The sequence below is a fragment of the Chiloscyllium plagiosum genome, unplaced genomic scaffold (assembly GCF_037043375.1).
Source record: "Chiloscyllium plagiosum isolate Xiang-an unplaced genomic scaffold, Cpla_swu_hap1 HiC_scaffold_15, whole genome shotgun sequence".
NCBI classification, from domain to species: Eukaryota; Metazoa; Chordata; class Chondrichthyes; order Orectolobiformes; family Hemiscylliidae; genus Chiloscyllium; species Chiloscyllium plagiosum.
The window spans coordinates 29,697,855-29,722,250 of NW_028270153.1; the positions used below are offsets into that span (position 1 = coordinate 29,697,855).

Consider the following 24,396-nt stretch of genomic DNA (forward strand, 5'->3'; position numbering starts at 1 on the left):
AGAAAGTCTGAATCAGTTTTACTTACTGTTCCTGAGTGCTACGAATACATGCTTCTTAATGGGACTGAAATATATTTAATTTGCATCTGACATTGCATTGATTATTTTAGTCTGCCCTTGTTAATAAACGTAAAAAAGGAAATTACAATTATATTTCATTGGCAACTATGGGTGTCTAATGTATAGTTGCTCCAAAAATAAATATTGTGCCTGCAAAATTAATCTGGTTTTAGAATAAAATACTTTATCATAAAGTCAAAATTTGTTGGAACTTTTTTGATATGTAACAGCAACAGGATCTAGTTTGTTATTTTGATGCTCTGTAATAGGTTTTTTTTACACAATTTGCGACTGTTTTTTCTTAATACATTTAACTTTTCAAAAGTGAAGCCTAAATAGATTCTTTATAATCTTAGCAAGAGCAATTGGCTTATTAACGTACAGTTGATTAACAGCAGAAATGCGCATCTCACAATGTTAACTTCGTAGCACAGGCTTCAATTTTGGCTGGCAGAAGGCCCCTTGAATTGCTGCTAGCAGCAGAGTTTGTTCCATACACCACTGAGATAGGAATCTGATCTGCTCCATTTACACCAGCGGCACATCACAGCAGCACTGATAACAAATATTTTGCTGTTCAGGAAATATATAGGCATGTTAAAAATTGCAGAAGCACATTTTTGTCATGATATGCTCATGCTACTGTACTTGAAGCCATACACCAGATCCCAGATTGGGCCTGCAGTTCAGTTAGTATAATTAAACATAATTAAACAAATCAATCATAGCTTGATGGACTGGCTGTATCTTTGTTGCGTTACAAGCAACAGAATGAAACATCTTATATTGAGAAGCTCCTGTGTTTGTAAGATATTAAAGAGAATAAATTGAAAATGTGCATGTATACTGATGGATACTATAACCTGGTCTGTTTCATTTAGCTGATCTTTTTATAAGTAATGTTGGCCAGCTGTGCAAGATTCCTGAAGAAGGGCTTATGCCCGAAACGTAAATTGTCCTGCTCCTTGGATGCTGCCTGACCTGCTGCGCTTTTCTAGCAACACATTCTTCAGCTGTGCAACAAAAAGACTCAATCCCTACTCTCTCCTTATCCCATCGACATCCTGAAATGATTAGGGTAATTATAAAGGAGCTTATCTTGGCAACTCAGTTCCAGTTAGCATGTTCTGGGGGCTGATAATGAGAGTGTGTGATATATTCAAACTGTAAAGGACAGTGAAAAAGTTGACTTGGTCAAATTATAAACTCACAAGTTTGTAACAAATTCTACATGTATGAGCTTGTGAACATATTTTACCAGCTGTTTTGGGTTGTACCTTTTAAGAAAGTATTGCAACAAAATTGGGGAATACAAATGCTTCGTTGCATGGTATGTAAACAAATAAATATTTGTGTGCTTATCACACATTTTTCAATTTATCTGTCAGTAGATGCATTAAAAAAGCAGAGAATCCTTTCTGATAGCCACATTCATACAGTAATCCTAAGTACAACTTCAGGACAATGGAACCTAAACAACACCAGAACTAAGGGGATATTGTGGAGCTCAGAAATGGATTGCAACAGTCACATGAAACTCATGTCTGCAGGTGATAGACTTAACTGGGTTTCATAACAAAATACATTTCTAAAAAATCAAATGAATAATGTCAGAAATCTGTAAGCCAGTTAGCAGCTATAAAGAGAAAAGAACAAGTATTTTTGTATACCAGTTTCACCAAAGTAACAGCAATGGACAGAGAGAAGTTGGAAGAAAGAGATGGAAATAAATACATGCTAGGGATCTGTAGTTTTTATTGATGTCCAAAGAAAGATTATTGCCAGAGATTTTATAAACTTCATTAATATTTTAATACTATAAATACACTAATATTTGAACTGGATATTGGGTTCAAACTGGAACAAAAGTGCTTATTATGAAACTCCTTCCTTAGCAGAATTTGTTTTGCAGTCTAAGGTAAGAGATGGGACTGGAAAAGTATAATTTTGTCACCAGAAGGAAGGTCAGCTTTTGTTTAGGTTCACATGTAGTTCAGCTCATTAACTATATATGCATTGGATTGGCAGAGAGCCATTGGCTCAATACACAACTCATTGGTGTTCCAGGGCCATACTTAAAGAGTGGGAAAATTATTGTGGTCAGAGGCATTTCTGTTGCTGCCATTCTCCAGAACAAGGTGACCTTTTCTAACCTGTGAGAAAACAACTGTCAATTCCAATGATATCTCCAACCAGACCATGGAAGCCCAAGGTTCAGTGGCCCTCTCCCCGCCCCCACTGCAGGTCTCCTCCAGGCTGTCAGTGAAAAACAGATGGCGCTCTTTTCCAGATACTGTAGCAAGAGACCCTTTTGCCAAATCAAGCAACCTGGATGTAACTGACAGTGGCATTGGAGCACATTGAACAACGTGGCTCCAATGTTCCAAAAGAATGAACAATCTACTGTGCTCCGTCAGTGCTACTGTATACTTATTGCTATGTCATTAATATCTGGGACATTCCATGGACTAAAATATGAAAAAAAAACTGACTTAAAATGGCTGCTGTAGTCACCTAACCAGATTGAGCAAAGCTCGTGAACCCATCAATAAACAAAATCCAATTTGGATTGAAATTAACATGTCATCAAATATCTCTATTCCCTGCATTCACATGTTTATCTTCAGTTTGATTTGCATCTTCTCAAAATTTCACATATTGGAATAAACAACTTGGAATTAACAGCATATTATCCAACTTGAAAAAAAAAGCCAGTCACATGAATACTCAAGGAATTGTGTTTCAGGCAGCAGTTCTTGGGGATGAGCAGAGACATTTGTTACAGCAGAATTGAGAGACTCCTTCTTTGCCTGGTTCTCCCTGTTTCCCTCACTCTCTCTCAAAGACATTGTCTAATAATAAAGCAAATTGGAAAACCATTTACTCACAAGGAATTCAAACACATCTAATGATTTTGCTACAGATTAAGATAATAGCCATCAATTAAATGACCACAATAATTAGCTCCTTAATTTTGACTAGTACTATGTTTTAATTGAAGTGTGATATAGCTATGTGCTAAAAAGGATGAAGATCTTTGTTGCAGTCAAAACAAGGGACCTATTCACTCCTTTGCATCTGGTTGTAATAAGCGACATTCACTTTGGTGGACAATCGATCTAGATACACTCAGAGTCACAATCTGGTACACATATTATCGAGTGCACCCACAGCTGAGGGGGGATGTAACAGCTGATGTCATTGACCTTTAAAAGAGTGCTGAAAACAAGCCCCCTGCTGTTGGGGAATGTAGAGGCAACCAGAAGAACATCTGGCAGAGTTCCCACTATCCACAGTCTAGAGCTAAGGGTGGAGAAATCTATCTAAGTTCTGTCTGATGTGGTTCTGGTACACCAGTATATGACTATATCCATGGAATGGATGTCAGCCACCTTGAAGAACCTGGTCCTGCAAAGCAGCCAACATCTTCCAGATCTGTGTCAAACCTTGACTCATCACCAGAGTCAGTGATGCATTGGCTAGATGAGAGAGGATCAAGATAACTTGACCTTCCTCCAGCCATTCTCCAGAAGGTCAGACAGATGTCATTGGAGGAGGAGCAACAGTGAGGCACTGAGAGATCTTCATCCCAAGACATTCAAACGGTCCCGACTGCTACACGACCCCTCTGCCAGTGATCCCAGTGCTTACAGGAGGCTGCACTGACAATGGTGCCTCTACAACTATGCAGAAAACCCTAGTGGTTCATGACCCTTAAATTCTCAGACCACCAACCCCCAACCCTTCAACATAGTCATGACAGCTAGCCATGCGCAGTAGCCAGAAGGCTCCCAACTCAGCTGTGGAATTCAGTTAGGTGTATTGTAGGAAGAAAAGGTTTAAGGACCACTGAAATCTAACAGTAGGCCACTGGTATACACGCAACTCAGATATGGAAGATTCTTAATTGCACTTCAATATTGTGCCTCAATGTTTGATTGAGCTGTTGTTTGCTGCAATGATTGTATTTATTGAAAGTTGCTATGTGAACTAAACTTTTTCACCGACTTGATGTGAACCTGTCTTTGCTACACTCATTTTGTGACTCTATCTGATGCCTTCTTGGAGGAGTTTCATCTCGGGAACACTCAGCCCCAGGAATGACACGTGATGTTGAGGATGTGCTAATCATCTTGCAGTTCTGCAACTGCCTTACAATTCTGAAAGAACCCCATACTCTGGCAGGATTGTTGGTGCAGAGCCCCCTACATGCCGCATATGGCTTTAAACTCATGGCAACCTAATCAGACATGCACAACGACCGTTGCTTAAGGGTCAGAAAGTAACATTCATGGGACAAACCAGAGCAATGAAACAAAACATGAAAGCTAATCAATTTTGAATGAACTTAGGTCTTGCAAGCATATCATAAAGGAGTTTGTTATGGCCATGAGAACGGTTCATGGCTCCTCTCTTTTTTTTATATCCCATCAGCATGTCATACAAATATTTCCTTACCTTTTTAGCATGCTTCAATTAACTTTAGCTCACCAGATCAACAACTAAGTATGGGCAATTCCAAAGGTTCGTTAGATTGGAGTTTTAATAGCCACTTAGAGTCATAGAGTCATAGAGATGTACAGCATGGAAACAGACCCTTCGGTCCAACCTGTCCATGCTGACCAGATATCCCAACCCAATCTAGTCCCACCTGCCAGCACCCTGCCCATATCCCTCCAAACCCTTCCTATTCATATACCCATCCAAATGCCTCTTAAATGTTGCAATTGTACCAGCCTCCACCACATCCTCTGGCAGCTCATTCCATACACGTACCACGCTCTGCGTGAAAAAGTTGCCCCTTAGGTCTCTTTTATATCTTTCCCCTCTCACCCAAAACCTATGTCCTCTAGTTCTGGACTCCCCAACCTCAGGGAAAAGACTTTGCTTATTTATCCTATCCATGCCCCTCATAATTTTGTAAACCTCTATAAGGTCACCCTTCAGCCTCCGACGCTCCAGGGAAAACAGCCCCAGCCTGTTCAGCCTCTCCCTGTAGCTGAGATCCTCCAACCTTGGCAACATCCTTGTAAATCTTTTCTGAACCCTTTCAAGTTTCACAACATCTTTCCAATAGGAAGGAGACCTGAATTGCACGCAATATTCCAACAATGGTCTAACCAATGTCCTGTACAGCCACAATATGACCTCCCAACTCCTGTACTCAATACCCTGACCAATAAAGGAAAGCATACCAAACGCCTTCTTCACTATCCTATCTACCTGCGACTCCACTTTCAAGGAGCTATGAATCTGCACTCCAAGGTCTCTTTGTTCAGCAACACTCCCTAGGACCTTACCATTAAGTGTATAAGTCCTGCTAAGATTTGCTTTCCCAAAATGCAGCACCTTGCATTTAGCTGAATTAAATTCCATCTGCCACTTCTCAGCCCAATGGCCCATTTGGTCCAGATCCTGTTGTAATCTGAGGTAACCCTCTTCGCTGTTCACTACACCTCCAATTTTGGTGTCATCTGCAAACCTACTAACTGTACCTCTTATGCTCGAATCCAAATCATTTATGTAAATGACAAAAAGTAGAGGGCCCAGCACCGATCCTTGTGGCACTCCACTGGTCACAGGCCTCCAGTCTGAAAAGCAATCCTCCACCACCACCCTCTGTCTTCTACCTTTGAGCCAGTTCTATATCCAAATGGCTAGTTTTCCCTGTATTCCATGAGATCTAACCTTGCTAATCAGTCCCTCATGGGGAACCTTGTCGAACGCCTTACTGAAGTCCATATAGATCACATCTACTGCTTTGCCATCATCAATCATCTTTGTTACTTCATCAAAAAACTCAATCAAGTTTGTGAGACATGATTTCTCACGCACAAAGCCATGTTGACTATCCCGAATCAGTCCTTGCCTTTCCAAATACATGTACATCCTGTCCCTCAGGATTCACTCCAACAACTTGCCCACCACCGAGGTCAGGCTCAATGGTCTATAGTTCCCTGGCTTGTCCTTCCCACCTTTCTTAAACAGTGGCACCACATTTGCCAACTCCGGTCTTCCGGCATTTCACCTGTGACTATCGATGATACAAATATCTCAACAAGAGGCCCAGCAATGACTTCTCTAGCTTCCCACAGAGTTCTCTGGTCCACCTGATCAGGTCCTGGGGATTTATCCACCTTTAAACGTTTCAAGACATCCAGCATTTCCTCCTCTGTATTTTGGACATTTTGCAAGATCTCGCTATCTATTTCCCTACAGTCTATATCTTCCATATCCTTTTCCACAGTAAATACTGATGCAAAATATTCATTTAGTATCTCCTCCATTTTCTGTGGCTCCACACAAAGGCCGCCTTGCTGATTTTTGATGAGCCCTATTCTCTCCCTAGTTACCCTTTTGTCCTTAATATATTTGTAAAAACCCTTTGGATTCTTCTTAATTCTATTTGCCAAACCCCGTTTTGCCCTCCTGATTTCCCTCTTAAGTATACTCCTACTTTCTTTATACTCTTCTAAGAATTCACTCGATCTATCCTGTCTGTACCTGACATATGTTTCCTTCTTTTTCTTAACCAAACCCTCAATTTCTTTAGTCATCCAGCATTCCCTATACCTACCAGCCTTCCCTTTCACCCTGACAGGAATATACTTTCTCTGGATTCTTATTATCTCATTTCTGAAGGTTTCCCATTTTCCAGCCGTCCCTTTACTTGCGAACATCTGCCTCCAAACAGCTTTTGAAAGTTCTTGCCTAATACCGTCAAAATTTGCCTTTCTACCAATTTAGAACTTCAACTTTTAGATCAGGTCTGTCCTTTTCCATCACTATTTTAAAACGAATAGAATTATGGTCGCTGGCCCCAAAGTGCACCCCCACTGACAGATCAGTCACCTGCCCTGCCTTATTTCCCAAGAGTAGGTCAAGTTTAGCACCTTCTCTAGTAGGTACATCCACATACTGAATCAGAAAATTGTCTTGTACACACTTAAGACATTCCTCTCCATCTAAACCTTTAACACTATGGCAGTCCCAGTCGATGTTTGGAAAGTTAAAATCCCCTACCATAACCACCATATTATTCTTACAGATAGCTGAGATCTCCTTACAAGTTTGTTTCTCAATTTCCTTCTGACTATTGGGGGGTCTATACTACAATCCCAATAAGGTGATCGTCCCTTTCTTATTTCTCAGTTCCACCCAAATCACTTCCCTCAATGTATTTCCAGGAATATCCTCCCTTAGCACAGCTGTAATGCTATCCCTTATCAACAATGCCACTCCCCCTCCTCTTTTGCCTCCCTTTCAATCCTTCCTGTAGCATTTGTATCCTGGAACTTTCAGCTGCCAGTCCTGCCCATCCCTGAGCCATGTTTCCGTAATTGCTATGATATCCCAGTCCCATGTTCCTAAACATGCCCTGAGTTCTAATATTTCAAACTTCAAACACACACATGCACAAATCACACAATGAGCTGAAAAAGAAGGTTGGGGATACGAGGAGGAGTACTTGTTAAAGCAGATATAATTTACAGTCACTTCGGAGTATTTGAGTAGTGAGAATTGCCATTGCTTAGCTGTTGACTAGTTTCCTCGGATTGGCAAAACTGAACTCCAATTCAATGTCCTGGAGTTCTTCACTATTCATTGTTGTTATGGAAAGTTTCCTTTTCACTGGGTATTTTCTGAACTTAGGTTCAAAGAGTGAAAGGTTGGTAAGGAGAATGTTTTCCAGATCTTATCCATAAATCCACGTTACTTTGTCTCTCTTTTGCTGCACAAACTGTTGATAAACATCCATCTGTACATTTGCGAGTCTACTCTCCATTTTCCCAAGCTGAAAACTCTACAAACCACCCTTCATTTCAATATATAAATTCATTTCAATGCATAACTTCCAGAAAGTTGTGAATCAACCAGAAGGAATGTATTTGAGTTTCAGTGCTGTTTCATAACTATATTTTCTTACTTCTTAGCACTCTTGAATTAATTTTAGTTAAGGGGTCAATTGATAGGGGACATCGGTTCAAGGGATGTGTGGCAGAGGAGGGGGAATTTAAACGAGGTGTGTGAGTCAAATTTTTCACACAAAGGGTATTGAGTGCCTGAAACATGCTGCCAGAAGAGGTAGTGGAAGCAGACAGCAGAACAGCATTCAAGAAATACTTAGATGAATACATGAATAGGAAAGGAATAGAAGGATAAGTGAAGATAGTTTTCGTATGGAAGGGCAAAGTGTGTTGGCACAGACTTGGATGGTTGAAGAGCCTGTTCCTGTGCTGAATTGTTCTTTTCTTTAAATATTAAATTTGGCTCAACTGAGACAGGTGTTCATTGCAGCTATTTCAGTTCAGTATTTGTCTTATTCAAACCCATTTTTAGTCCATGAAAGTCTTAGATATTAAACTCTGAGTATGCATTGTCACCCATCAGTCAGCCCTGCTGCTGACAAAAGGGAGCAAGCCAATAGGTACCAATGTGAGCTCTAAGGAAACTGGCACACGTTTGCTGGCTATCTCTCTGATGATCACAAACTAGCTGTACAATGAGGGAACAAAATCATTTTCTGTTGATAAATCCTTCTGGTGACCCCAAGAAGGTTTAAGCATCACATGTGTGTAGTCAGTGGACATTTGACCCTGGGGGAACCTGCAAAGGCCTCTCTTTTCTGTGGCAGACGGAATATGCTATAAAAGTTCCCAGTTGAGTTTTGGAATGACCCACTCGCATAGAAGTTCAATGCCACATTTTATTTCCATGGACACAGACATGGCATTGCCTCCCTGACCTTACAGACATGGTTCATAGTCATAGAGGTGTATGGCATGGAAACAGACCCTTCAGTCCAACTTGTCCATGCCAATCAGATATTCTACATTGATCTAGTTCCATTTGCCAGCACTTAGCCCATATCCATCTAAGCCCTTCCTATGGATACACCCATCCAGATGCCTTTTAAATGCCTTCGTGCAGAAGCTGGCATATTTGTGTAACTGCTGCCTATCACATTTGCTTTCAACATTGCTTCTCACTCCTAAAATATTTGAATCATAGAGTCATAGAGAGTCATACAGTATAGAAACAGGCATGTTAATGTTTGCTTGCCCCAGCTGTTGCCTTGGCTCCCATCATCATGTGCAGCAAGTCCCTCCCAGACTTTGATCCCTGGATCTCAAGACCGTGTTGCTGCTGCCTCTGGACCACTCTCCGCTTATTCCTTCACAAGTGAGCCACAATTAGTGGAACTGCTGAATTTGTTGCCCTAAAATACTGTACTTCTTGTAATTGTGAAAATATTGCAAGGTTTATTTAGCTAGCTTCTTCCATTGGGTTTGAAGAGTGGACAGAAGTTGGATGATGGTTGGAACAAAACCTTGTGAATATGTGTCCTTGTATGACTTACTCCTACATTTGGCCAAGTCCTTGGCCAACATGAACCACATCATAGCCAAGCAATTGTGGGGGAACACAGGCTAAGTCTGAACTCTGTATGCAGACATATGCTTGGAAACTGGATCCCTGAATCACACATTGGAATTCATGTATACACTGCATCTCTCACTTACATCCAGATGCTGTCCACCACTCTTGAGATACCAGCCTTGAAACCGTGTCTTGCCTTGACATCATCCACAATCTATCATTTCCCTTAACAGCCAGGATAATCCACCCAAGACAACTGAGGATCCCATATGGATACACAACCCACCTTTATCAAGACCACATGCCCCAACACACTTTGACACCCTTGCGGACTTGCCCAAAGCTCACATACCTCATATGCATTATTCCCTTAGAGTTGCCATCTGTTGATATGACATTGTCTGCAGATATCTCTAATAACTTCCTGTCTCTAATTGCTCCACCTAGGTAAACAGTCTTTTTAGAATTTTCATCATCATTTCACTACAAAAACACACGCATTCAAGAAATTGTAAATAAAACTTTTATGTGAAGTAGCCCTCTGATTTTTCTCTCTGAATTTTGAGAAATTATCTTTGCACTTTTTTTTATTGCTTGGAAGATTCCAGAATAATCCCGGAGACTTGGAAACACTTTTCACTTCTCATGCCTTCCCTGGTCACAATATGTCACTTGGCCAGGCCACAACCAAGATTTGACCTCCTTTAGATTGCCTCTGTACTCCATTTATTTATTTATTGAATAATTTGTATTCAATGTAAAATACCGTTCTTCTCCATCCTAAGAACCTAGAACCCACATCCTGCTGCATAGCCCACTGCAGTGACTCAAGGTCTTGTTCCAACCATCATCCAACTTCTGTCCACTCTTCAAACCCAATGAAAAGTGAGTACCATTGCCATGCATAGGCGCCATATACATTAACTTAAAATAAAATTTAAAAATAAAACAAGATAACTTAAAGAAAATCCAAGTTCTCCTTCTCCGTTGCTCCAGTCCCAATCCAGGCTTCCTAGCCCATGCCAAGCCATAGCCAGATTCTCATCCAGGCTATACAAGCCCATGCCATGCTGCTGTTAGGGCCCCATTCCAGGCTACAACTGCCCACGCCATACTGCCACCAGAGGCCCACTCCGTGCAGAAGTGAGAGTCATGTTCCAGGCTTCACAGGTTAACTTTGTAGCGACACTGCCTCCGAAGATGCCCCATGGCCACTCTGGAACCCATCGTTGCAACCTTCCTAAAGAAGAGCTCTCTTTATCAGTTTCAATTAAACTTAAATGAAACAGAAAAGAAGAAGGGTAAAAACGAAAAATAAAAAGCGGATGGAGAGGACAAGCCCAGGCACAGAAGCTGCCTACTCCGCCACCATCTTAGACTGAAAATGCTGCCTGACCAGTTCTTTGCTTCAGTACTCTGCCATCTTCAAACATCTCTCCCAGGAAATATACCGTCTCTAGAAAGAAATCCAGAAAAGACATACATTTCTCTTGGTTTGAGTTTAGTCTGTATAAATTGTCCCCTTCTCACTGTCAGGGAAGGCTGCACATGCGTCCCACATGAGTTATAGAGTTTTCTTATGGACTCCCCACAACTGATCTGAATTAACCTTGATGAATACTAAATGAACACTGATGTGGAGGTGCCAGTGTTGGACTGGGCTGGTTAAAAATCACACAACGCCAGGTTATAGTCCAACAGGCTATTTGGAAGTACAAGCTTTTAGTGCGCTCCTCCTTCATCAGGTAGCTAGTGGAGCAGCATCATAGGACACAGAATTTCAAGCAAAAGATCATAATGCCATACATTTGATGCAATATATTGAAAAAACGTAGATTGCTGTTAAGTCTTTCATTTTTTAGAATAGGTTGCAGGTTTCAAATCATTAAAAGTAAATCCCAGAACTTCTTTCAAGTCACATTCCTGAGATAACTTAAGGTTTTATAAAAAAAGGTGACATCTCAGCTCAGACAACGCATTAAAGGTGTGAGGTTAGAGACTGTCTATATTCCAAACTTGAGTCAGACTGGTTCTAGTTCCAAAGCAGGAATTTATAAAATGTCACATGGATTGACTGCCTACAGATTGTGTGCTTTTTGAACAAAATAGAATGTATTTGCAAATACAATTCTGCAAGTGCAAATTCACCCCATAGACTTATATGTCTGTGCGTGCATATGAGGGAAAGAGAGTGTGTGTGCATGTGTGTGTGTGTGAGAGAGGGAGATAGTATGTGTGTATGTGCATGTGTGTGCTTGGTAGAGTGTGTGCATGAGTGTGATGGAGTACGTGTGTGTGTGCCTGAGACACAGCATGTGTATGAGAGCGAGTCTGCGTGAGCGTGTGAGTATGTATGCTTATGTGAGTGTGTATGTGAGACTGTATAGTGTATTGGGGTCACCTGAAATGTGACATGAACCAACGTTCCCAGTTGAGGCCATCCTCATGGGTACCAAACTTAGTTATCAGCCTCTGCTCAGGCCAGTCTGTGTTGTTGTGTATCTCAAAGTCTGCCTTGGAGGATGGTCACCCGAACATCCGAGGCCAAATGTCCCTAACTGCTAAAGTGTTCCCTGACTGGGAATGAACATCCCTGTCTGGTTGCGCGGTGTCCATTCATCCGTTGTTGTAGCATCTGCTTTGTCTAGCCAATGTACCATGCCTCGGAGTATCTCTGTCTGCAGTGCATGAGATAGTCAACATTGGCTGAATCACATGAGTCCCTGCCATGTCCATGGTGTGCGTTCAGGGACATTTGGCCTTGGATCTTTGGGTGACCGTCCTCAAGGCAGACTTCAGAATATGCAACAACACAGAGTGGCCAAGAAGAGGCTGATAGCCAAGTTTGGTAAGCATGAGGATGGCCTCAACCGGTACTTTGGGTTCATGTCATACTACGGGTGACCCCACTTCACTATATACTCTCAGACACACACTCACACATAAACACACATACACACACACCCTTACAGACTCACACAGACCTTCTCTCAAACACACACACTCTCTCACTCTGACACGTCTTGCAGCGGTTGCCATGACAGGGTTGTATGGTGTTGTGGTCAATATTGTCCTGAAAGCTGGCAGTTTGTTGCGAACAATGTCAGTTTAAGATTTGGCAGTTGTTTAAAGGTGAGAAGTTCTTGGCAAGGTGCTCATCCTCATTGATAATGTTTTGCAGGCGTACTTTCTCCTGTCCCGCTAAATACCAGACAACGAAGGGTACCCGGTCGGTCGTATCCCATGTCTGTCTCCTGAAGAGGGCTTTACAGTTTCTCACTGTGGCACATTGGAACTAGCAATTGATGAGCTCAGCATCATATCCTCTCTTATGAGGGCATCCTTCGGCACCTTCAGGTGTCCATTGCGTTTTTCCTCATCTGAACAGGTCCTGTGTATGCATAGGGGATGGCTGTTTTCATATGAGCGGAAGACCGGGAAGTGCGGCTTTGTGAGGTTTGTTTAGGTTTGTGGTAGAGTGAGGTACTGAGGTACCCATCCTTGATGGAGATGTGTGTGTCCAAGAATGAGACAGATACTAAAGAGTAGTCCATGGCAAGTCTGATGGTGGGATATAAACTTCTTGATATCACTGTGTAGTTGTTTCAGTGACTGCTCACCATGGGTCCAGAGGAAAAAAATGTTGTCAATATATTTATTGTGTAGTGCTGATTGGAGATCCTGTGCAACAAAGAAGTCTTGTTCGAACTTGTGCATGAAAATGTTCACATATTGGGTACAAATTTGATCACCATGGCTGTTCCATGTGCTACGATGAAGAACTGGTTGTCAAAGGTGAGGACATTGTGGTCGAGGATGAAGTGGATGAGTTGTAGAATAGTGCTTGAAGATTAGCAGTTGTTGGTATTGAGTTCTGTGACTGGTGCAGTGATGCCATCATTGTTGGGAATGCTGGTGTAGAGTGCCAAAACATCCACTGCCACGAGGAATGTTCTTGGATCCATTAGTCCGTGGGTGCTGGGTCTCTGTAAGAAATCTATAGTGTTGTGACAGAAGCTGGGGTTCCCCTGTACAATGGGTTTCAAGATGCCCTTGACACAGCCAGAGAGGTTCTCACACTAGGTTCCTTTGCCTGACATGATGGGGCATCCAGTTGTGTTGACTTTGTGTATCTTCAGAAGGTAGTAGAAGTTCCCTACACAAGAATTACGTGGGATGAGAGTACATAGGCAACTCTGAAGAACTGGATCAAACGTCTTGATCAATCTGTTTACTTCATGGGCACGTTCTTTGGTCAGATTTGTGGTTAGTTGCACGTAGTGTTCCTGGTTGTTCAATTTGTTCTATTCTGAATGACAATGGCTCCTCCTTTGCCTGCTGGTTTGATGATAATGTTGCGATTGGTTTTGAGAGCATGGATGCGTTACTTGTGATCGGGTGATGTTTTGCTCTACCTTGTGAGTTCGGCTGATGAATCTAGCATTTACACATTTCCTGACTGTTTGAGCATACAGGAGGAACACGACGGACACCTGAAGATGCTGAAGGACACCCTCATGAGAACAGGATATGATGGTCAACTCATCGATCACCAGTTTTGATGTGCCACAGTGAGAAACTATAATGACCCCCTCAGGAGACAGACACGAGATACGACCGATCAGGCACCCTTCATTGTCCAGTACTTCCTGGGAGCGGAGAAACTATGCCACGTTCTTCGCAGCCTGCAACATATTATCAATGAGGAGGAACACCTCGCAAAGACCTTTCCAACACCTCCACTGCTCACCTTTAAACAAATGCCAAATCTTAAACAGATCATTGTTCACAGCAAACTGCTCAGCCTTCAGGACAACATCGACCACAACGCCGTACAACCCTGTCATGGCAACTACTGTAAGACATGTCAGAGTGTCAAGGTGGATACTACTATTACTTATGGGGACACCACTCAACATGTATGTGGCAGGTAATAGTGATTCAGCCAATGTTGTCAAACTCATATGCTGCAATCAAGGATGCCCTGAGGCATGGTACATTGGCAAGTCAATGCAGACGCTACAGCAATGGATGAATGGACACCACACAACAATCACCAGATGGGGATGTTCCCTCCCAGTCAAGGAACACTTCAGCAGTCAGACACATTTAGCCTTGATTCTTCGAGTGACCATCATCCAAGGTAGACTTCAAAATACGCAACAGCACAGAGTGGCCAAGCAGAGGCTAATAGCCAAGTTTGGTATTCATGAGGATGGCTTCAACTGGGATCTTGGGTTCATGTCACACTACAGGTGACCTCACTACTCTAGACACTCTCTCACACACACATTCACACAAAAGCACACATATCACACACTCATGCAGACCCTCTCCCATACACATGCTCTCTCTCTCTTACCATCGTGCACACCCTCTCACAGGTATATATTCCATCACACTCACACACACACTCGTACACACAAACACACATACACACACACACACACAGACACAGACACACACACACACACACATAAGTCTATGGTGTGAATTTGCATTTGTAGAATTGTACTTGCAGATACATTCTATTTTGTTCAAAAAGCACATGATCCACTGCTAGCACTTTATAAATTGGTTTGCTTTTTGGTTTTTGTTGTATATTATCTTTGATAGCTTTATAGGTTTGTTAACTGTAGTAGGTTTAATTTATTTAGTTTTTATGTTGGACGGATCTTGTGACATGAAGGCTCGGCAATTTGTGGTTCGAGTTCCTCCTCCCTAGAATTTAAATGTTACTGCAGAAGGTTCTGACTCATGACTTGATTAAGTGGTGTACCTGGAACATCGAGGGGTGTCGCTCACCAATTAAGAGGAAAAAGTCTTAGAAAGGAGAAGATGGCTATTGGTTTGTTACAGGAGACACACTTGGATGATAGGGAGCATTTGGAACTATGGCAGAATGGCTTTGATCGGGTTTACTTTTCATCTTTTAATACCAGAAGTAGGGGAGTGGCTATATTGGTCAGAAGGATTCTCCCATTTAAGTTACTAGAGTCTGTTAAAGATACACACAGGAGGTTTGTAATTCTCAAAGCTCTGATAAATGTGGAAGAATATGGTGATTTAAATGTTTATTGCCCTCTGGCCCATTCCCTCAAATTTCTGGTAGATACTTCTGTAGACTGATCAGTCTTGAGTCCCGGCATATCATTAGAGGGGGAGATTTTAATTGCCTTATGGATCCCATGGTAGACAGGTTGCCCAAAGTCCCCCCGATACCCTCTGTACAAACTAAACAATTGGTGGATCTGTGTGTGGAGTTAGGGTTGGAGGACGTCTGGAGGAGTCTCTACCCGACAGGCAGGGATTTTAGGTTTTTTTCCAATCCACACAGAGGTCACACCAGGATTGATTTTTCTGACCCCCAAGGCAACCCTGGATTTGGAGGTATCTTGTACGACTGGTAATATTACACAATCTCTGATTACACTCCAGTGTACCTGTTAAGATTAAGGATGCTATAGTGGGTGTTCCTAGACATTAATTCAGGCTCGGTTAGTAGCCCATCCGTCCTTTAGGAAACTGCCAAAGCCTATGCCAGGGGGTTAGTTATTTCGTACTCTGCCAGTAGGAAGCAGCAGAAGGGCGAGCAGCAGCATCTCCTTGAAGCACGGTTGAAGGCAGCCGAGAAGGCTTACTTTGACAGGCTCTCGTTGGTCAAGCTATAGAGGATTACGGTGCTGCGGTCTGCATTGAATTCCGTGCTCACACAGACAGTAAAGCAAAGGTTATATGAGCATGGTGACAAGCTAGGCAAATACTTCGCATATCTCGCTAGGAAAAGGAGTACCCCTCAAGCCATTACAGCAATTAGGGAAGGGTCCGGGAACCTAACATGTGATGCTAAAGAGATTAATGTGGCATTTCAGAGATTTTACTCTAAATTATACCAATCTGAGGGTTGTGAGGAGGGGTATGAATCCGATATAGAGAGGAGGGTGCTCAGTGCTAAGAGTATACTTTCTGTCAGCAATTTATATCATCAATTGACACTTCCCATTTGCTCACAGTGGGAAACAGGCTACCCGCTCTTTCACATCATGCAATTCTGGCAGGATGCCTGAGGCTTATTCAAATTGGAATAGACCTCTTAAAGAAAGGCTGTTACACAGCTAGAAGAAGGACAGTGCAGCAGAATGAATTGCCATGTTGCCACTAGGTCTTCTCAATGCCTCCTGAGGCCCTGGTGGAAGAGATCGGGGAAGGACCAAGGAGACCGCAACACCCAGAAAAATTCAAATACCAGGCAGGCCTGAACTGAAGTGCTTGGGAGACGTCAGCGTCAGCAACATCATCCCCAGAACAGCGGTTCAATGTAGAAAGAGGTTTACTGACCTCCTCAGAGATATACAAGGATGCGTGCAGCTTCTCATCGCTCCATCTCCGTTCATAACAGCCACTAACATTCTTCAGAGGAGGCGCACATTGAACATGTACTGAGCATTTTTATTCACCCTGCTACATTAAATGTGTCAGTGCCCATTTAAGTCCTCAAAGCAGGCACATGCTATTATATTTATAAGCCACTACCCTCTGACTCACATTATCTTTGTGTTAGTAATCTCCAGAACATAATTTACTAAATTATTATGTAGATTTTGTAAAACTTCTTTTACATAAGTGAGAGTTGAGATCACTGACTATGATATTTATTTCACTTCATATTGACATTTTACGAAGTGAACAATTTGGTCAAGTCAAATACTGAGTTCACTGACATTTGTGATAACATAGCTTTAGTTAATAACAGAGGAATTGGCAATAAAGTTACAATTTAATTTAATTGACACATTATTTTGGGCCTGCATTTCCTCTGGCACTCCTCTCATCTCAAAATTCTGTCTGTTTTTGCACTTCTGACCTTTTCATCAGAAATTGTCCACAAAAAATAAACCTTTAACTGGTCAAAACACAGTAGAAATATAATTTCTACATTTGGGCAATTAGTAATAATAATTGGATATAGGAAAAAATGTGGGGTTGTCTCCAAATCATACTGCCTCAAAGAGGTGCTGGAAACAGCTTACCCAGGCAGACAGTAGCTGGAAATAGCTTACCCAGGCAGACAGTAGCTGGAAATAGCTTGCCCAGGCAGGCAGTAGTTTGACAGGATTTCAAGACAGAAGTTCTTGCATCTTCTGAACTCAACATTTTTCTTCATCTTCATCCTAGTTGCTACAGAATTGTAGTAAAAATAGTTAGGAATGTTTGCCATTATCTTTATGAAGAAACTATATCTAAACAGTGATTTTGTTGTATTAATTAAATTGGAATTCATGCATCATTGTACTACTATTGAACATTATTTTTCAATACGTTTATTCCCTTGAAAATCTTAAATACTCAAAATCATTTCTAAGTCATACATTTTCAATCCAATCTTTAGAATCCCTTGTCTTCCCTCATAATTATAGTTCCTCATCATTTATCCCAACATTCACTTTTTATCTGTACTAGACAAGGATATCTAAGGTCCATTATTGTACAACATACTCAAATAATGTGAATAGTTGTTAATTATTATTATTGAATATTTGCACAGCAAACCGAATGACTTCAATGCAAAGGATTCATGAATACTCATTGTAAATATCAGGAAGACCACACCAAGTATAGCATGGATTGATACAAAGTAAAGCAGCCTCTACTTTATGTCAGTCTTAGCCTTTAAATATTGCTGCTGTTTTTATGAATAAAACCATACAATATCAAAACTGTTTTCAAGACTAGCAGATATCAAAAGTGTCTGCTTATAATAAGTTTTTTTAAGCTTGCCCTTAAAAAGAGTTGAGTCTCTGCCATAAATATCTGTACGGCATGGTTTATATCACAATAGGTTAAGTTAGGCGCAAGCAGCAAATAAGTGAGCTCCTGACAGGAAGTAGTTATCACATTGCTCTGATGACTATAACATATTCTTAAATAATGGATTAGGTCTTTTATTCAACAAACATATAAATGATCCTTACATTTATTTCAACAGAAACAAATTATGATTGAAATTATAGTTTGAAATTATTTGAAATTAATTGGAATTATGAAGTAATGTACAACTGCAAATTTATTTCTCTTTTGTTATTTAGGAGAGTTAATATTTTAAAATTATTACTTATGTTGAAATATTGCACAAATGAACTTAAATGACCATATTACATTTTTGGAAGCATATGACATTTCAAGGCTAAATTGTTTTGTGCTGTTACTGTCATCCAGAAATGTGGTTTCATTTCAACAATTTGTTTTCCTGATTGATTTTGCCACCAAATTCTTTGATGCTAATTTTTGATTTTATTGCACTGGTATTTGTTATTTCAGAATCCATGAAGAAGAAACATCATGAGAATGGGTTTCTCACAATTAAAATCATTTGGTTAGACTGCGAAAGGGTAGAAGGAAGGGATTATTCTGATAGAGAATTCTGGTTTAAAAAAGGCAGCATTAATATGGCAGGAATTTTTTTTGTACCCATATCATATTTTTTAAAAATATTAACTGGATGTGTATTACCCCCACAATGGTAAGAATGAAATTATATCTAAGAGTTCCTAAACCCAGCAAAATTTGGAAATTATTCTGATGTTTTTGGTATATATCCTCACAAGTCCTGACATGCAATTTTCACTTATTAATATAACCTTTCCTTAAATTGCATTTCCTTTGTGGTTCTGAAATCTACTATGAGCAAAACAAATCGATTGAAACAGACTACAAAACCATGCTATTGCTTTATACCTTCGGTCTTCATATGTCAAGCTTGATAACGTGTTCAAACAATGATACAGTAAAATCAATCTTGTGACTGTATATACATAGTTATTTTGCAATATGCTTTTGAAAGTTTTCAGCTACATATGTAGGAAGATATTCAACTTGTTTTATTTATTTAAGTTTGTAAGTCACTATCTGTGAATGAGCTAACCACTGTCATTGTTTTCTGAACTTGAAACAACAGAAACTTAAAACTTTAAACAGATAAATAATCAGAAACAAGGTGTAACTCCTTTCAAACATCACAACAAATGAAACTGAACAATTAATGCAATGTTGCAACAAATGGGAATATACTATAGAAGGTGACAATCTAAGTGACTAACTGAAAAAATTAAAACACATTACTTAAGTCGCCAATCAGTTAATGAATCAATCTCATGCATTTACAATGCATGAATGTATGTTTCTGGTGTAGAAAAACATATTTTGTCTCATGAGGGGGTGTTTTTGTCTCTTTATGTACATCTTCCTAGATCTATTTCTTTTTTCTCATTTCACTCTCCCTGTTTCTTCCCCTGCAGGCATACACAGCCTGACAGTTAAAGAAAGTAAACACTGTTGAATAAAACCCTGGCAGTTATTCAATCTGCTGAAAACAAAGCTTTGTTACTGATTTCCGGTCTCCCATACAAAAGCATAACCTGAAACAGAATCTAGTGGACAGGTATATTCATGCAATTTGTTCAGCCACCCTTAATTCTTAACACAAAAACACTGGAATGAGTTTCAGTGGGTGGGGTGAAGAAATTAAACTTCCGAAGAACTGGAGAATTTATACATAACTACTGACTATTCCTTTATCTTAGTTAGAACCATTCATTGTTTCTCTATCAAGCTCCTAATTTTTTTAATATAAGGCATTTAATACTTTGCTACATTAATGATCATTTATGAATAATTGAGCAAAGCAACTGACGGAGTGGGAGAGTGGAGGAATGTGATTCTGAAGTTATCTAACAGGAAAGGTAGCAGAGTAAGAGTTAATGAAGTAGAAACTGATAGATAAGCCCAAACTTACAACTTTTCTCTTCTGTTTCCCTCTTGCCCATAAACAAAAGTGGAATTGGTAAAAATCTGTTGTGGATTTTTGACTGAAACAACTTAAAATTGCCACGCAGTTTAATTGAATGGCTCATTTAATTTCCAACTTTATGACCATGGTTCCTTGAATAATGGAATGAAAGTTGTTTTCTCTTTAAACTGTTACAATTTTGTTTTAGACATTTTGTATGGTTGAGTGGTCTAGAAGACAAGGGACCATAAATATCAAGTTAATTGCAAGCTATTTAGAGTGGAGAACAAGAGAACCAATTTTAACCAAAGCTTGTGAAGCTTTGAAATACACTACTGGAGTTAGTGCTAAAAAAGATCTACTTGAAACTAACTTAGATGGTCACAGCTCCTCCTGAATACCACAGTACATTGTAAAACTGTCTTCAACTGTTGCTCCTCAATCAACCTTAATATCTGCACCCACTTCCCATGACTCCTTTTCTTGTAAGTGTTAGAGATATAAAACATTTCCTTTCAACTCCTCTCCAGCAAGGTCTCAAACAGTCCTTCCAGGTGAAGCTGCAATTTATGTACACTTCTTTGAATTTAGTATCATGTACTTGTTGCTCACAATGTGAGCTTCATTACATTGGTTTACTACATTCCACTATACCTCCTGCAGGTAAAGGATACCAGCAAAGTACAGGATATTACACCTCTGCTCTAAATAAGTTACTGAACCTGTGTGACAGTGAAATAGAATCATGTAGAACTGGAGCCTGGGTTTGTAAGACTTCAGATAAGATGTCCTTTCTTACCATACCCTCGAGATAGTTATGTTTAATAACACCTGTGCCTTTTCACTCACATGTAGATCTCACATTACTACACTTACAATGGTTTGTCATTTTAATTCTCCACCTTGGTCTCACATGCCCAGCCAAGTCCTTGACCTGTGTAATGTTACAAGTAAGCTTAATACAATTATAAGGAACAACACTTCATATTTCAATTACGCATTACACAGCATTTATGGTGAGGTGCTGGTGGTGTTGAGGGGGTGGGGGTTGCTCTGGGAGTTAGGCTAACTACAGATAGGATCTTCACTTTGGATAATCTGACAGAAAGTGTATACAAACTACTATGTTCTGAATTCTACTAATCTCATTATGAAAAATCACAAAGAATATCAATCTACACCTGACTAATCTTGAGCAATTTGTCACAGTGGTTTCAGGGATGAGGAACTTTAATTATGAAGATAGTTTGGAGAGTTAAAAATTTTTACTGTAGAGAAAGAGGAAAGGTGAGCACTTGGTTAACAGAGATTTGATAGCAATACTCAAAATCATGAGAGAGCTGAACCGAGTAGATAGGAAGTAACTCATGAAAGGATAGAAAATAAGACAGCACAGATTTAACGTAATTGGTTAAAGAAGCAAAAACAATGTAGGAAATGCTTTTCATACAGAGAATGGTTAAGATCTGGAATGAACCACTTAAAAATATGTTGGAGACACACTCAGTTGAAGCATTCAAAAATGAATTAGATTGTAATCTGAAAAGGAAGAATACGTAGAGTGATGGGAGGAGGCAGGAGTGAATTGGTCATTCAGGGAGCCAGAATAGATACAATGGCCAAATGTCCCCATTCTGTGCCGTAACAATTCTGTAATTCTGTCATTATTGTGGTAGATTTAGTAACAACAATCCTGCACCAGGCTGGATTCCAAAGTAAAAAGATACATTCCTGCTGCCATTGATCCTAAGTTGCAGAAGAATGAGCATGAGAGCAGTAATTCTGTAATCAAAACTAGAACTCAAGAGAAACACCTGGCATAAGGTGAAAATGATCCTGGAAAAATCAAATGGCTTTTGAAATCAATTGATGGACTAATATTCAAAAAGAGACATTTGGAATTCGACAGCTGAAAAATTATCCCTCTTAAATAAATTACTGTGTGTCATTAATTAACCTCTAAAAATTGAAAGAGGGCTTCATTTGATCTCGGCTGAAGGATATTAATTATTCAAAGACAATTGAGTTAAACTCACTCCATTTCCAAATGAAACAGGAAATTTTTCTGATCACTTGAGAATAGAAAAATAAGGAGGACTGACATATGTCAAACATATAGCCCTAGTTCAGTGAACTTGTCTTCGGAACTTTCTACTTTAAAAAGGAACTGGTTCTTCAACCTACTTCAATGGTACAAGAAAATAGGTTACTTTTCCACCACTATGGCAGAATTAGTTATTAGAGGACTCCCAGAACATTAGTGATGTAGCTAAACTTTACCTCCAACTGCTTTTCCTCATTACAAAGATCTTTTCAGAGTTTTTTAAATCTCTGGACGGGAGAAGGTTCTTTCAGCTCTGGCCCATCAGGACATCCGAGAGAGTTTGGATTCCGAGTGGCTTCTGCTTCAACAGAACAGTCCTAGCTCCAGTTCATGGCTGATGTGGTGGAGGCAAATTTGGACTCCTGGCAATGTCTGCGAGTTTGGGCCCAATATGAGACCTGGCTGCATTGGTGAGATGGACTTATGGTGATGGCTGAGTCAAGTTTGGACTGGTGCAGTGCCTGGTGGCATTGGTGGTGTCTGCATTGGTGAGAACTCGTAGCGGTGGGGGCATCGATGGGGGCAAGATAACGCTGAGAAGTGGCAACATTCCTTTCAGCAGTGGTGGCACAGTGAGGGGTTTCGTGCCTGGCCACAAGGCCCATGGTCCATGGCAGAGCACTTAATAAGAAGGACTGTAAAATTGAACACTTTTTCTTCATTTATTCACTTTTCTGCCTTTATGTTTTGTTTTAATTTATTTTTCTGTGTTTTAAGATGACCACTGTAGAGGGGGACACTGGGACACTATACAAACTACACCATCACTACCTTTTGTAACAAAATACACATGACAATAAATAAATAAAATGAAAGATCAGCTTGAATTTACATGTGGTGGATAATATGTCACCAAAGATAAGCATTCACATCAGTCCAAAAGTGGTTCAAGTCTGAAGTCAGTTAAACTCAGGTCAATGTGTGAGGGACCCTCTAATCAACCATAAAACATGGATACAACCCTCCAGCTATCACCATGGAAATCAGACATATTTCCCATTATCAGGCAGGCACATTCCTCCATCCATTCAACTGATAGTAATTGATTGGCAGAAGCAGAAGAAAATTAAGAAAATAAAATTTCCTGAACCATTGTTTACTGATTAATAACAATTGACCAAACACAGAAGCAAGAAATTCTTCTTACAATTAAAAAAAATTATACTAATTCAGAAGGAGCCTAAATTAACAACTGGTCTCCACACTTCTGTAATTCTATTCTAAATGCAGAAATATGAAAGAATGCAGAGAAAGAAACTGCTATTAAATTCACTAAGCCAGTTTAATCCAAGCACTCTACTTTGGGCAAACCCTACCTCAAATGCTTCATTTTTAAATCATGATGTCTAAATTTCTTCCCTTAAAAATAAAAGCATCCTTTTTGATTTGACAATTGCAAAGCAAAGGTGATTTTTTTCTGTTTTAAAGGACATTTTAACTTTGACTTAATCAGGGTACCATGACTTCAAAGATCGTGTATAACAGAATACTTGCTCTTCTTTAAATAGTGCCATAATTGCCTCAGCAGTCAGATTGAGCCTTACTTTAATGCTATTATCTGAAAGACAGCAGGACCGATTTCAGTCTCTCTGACCATGCAAGTGGGACACTTGTGGTGTCAAAATTGCAGTGTTGGATTTACTGTCCTATTTGCGCTTGCTCCCAAACCATCATTACATGTTTCAGAGTTTTCCTGGGTGGTCATGTCAATCAGGACTGATATTTACATAGGGCCCAATCCAATTTTAATAGTTGACTGTGTACGATGGATCCTGCTCTGAATGAAATCTTGTGGCCAACAGGAGATGTGGTCTAGGATAAGAGCAAGTATGGCCAAATGTTTACACCCTTTGCCCTGTCCTCAACAATCAGATCTCCCCTTGAAATAAAATTTCTGTCAGTGAGACTAGCTTCCAGAATACTCAGTATTACAGTGAGGCATCTATTTAGGGTGGGCAGCTCCTAGATGTATGTTAATGATACCTAACTCTCTCAAGGTATGAAGCAGATGGCCCACTGTTCTTGGCTTAAATCAGAATCCACAACTTTCTGGTGTAGAGGCAAG

General features: G+C 40.2%; 1 protein-coding gene and 1 pseudogene across 1 annotated transcript in view; both read left to right on the forward strand.

Annotated features, from left to right (window-relative positions):
- The window catches only part of nol4lb (nucleolar protein 4-like b), a 521,420-nt gene that overhangs the window by 41,730 nt on the left and 455,294 nt on the right, over nucleotides 1-24,396 (forward strand). The gene's annotated exons all lie outside the window — the stretch shown is intronic.
- Nucleotides 10,649-14,700, forward strand: LOC148147636 (uncharacterized; annotated as a pseudogene).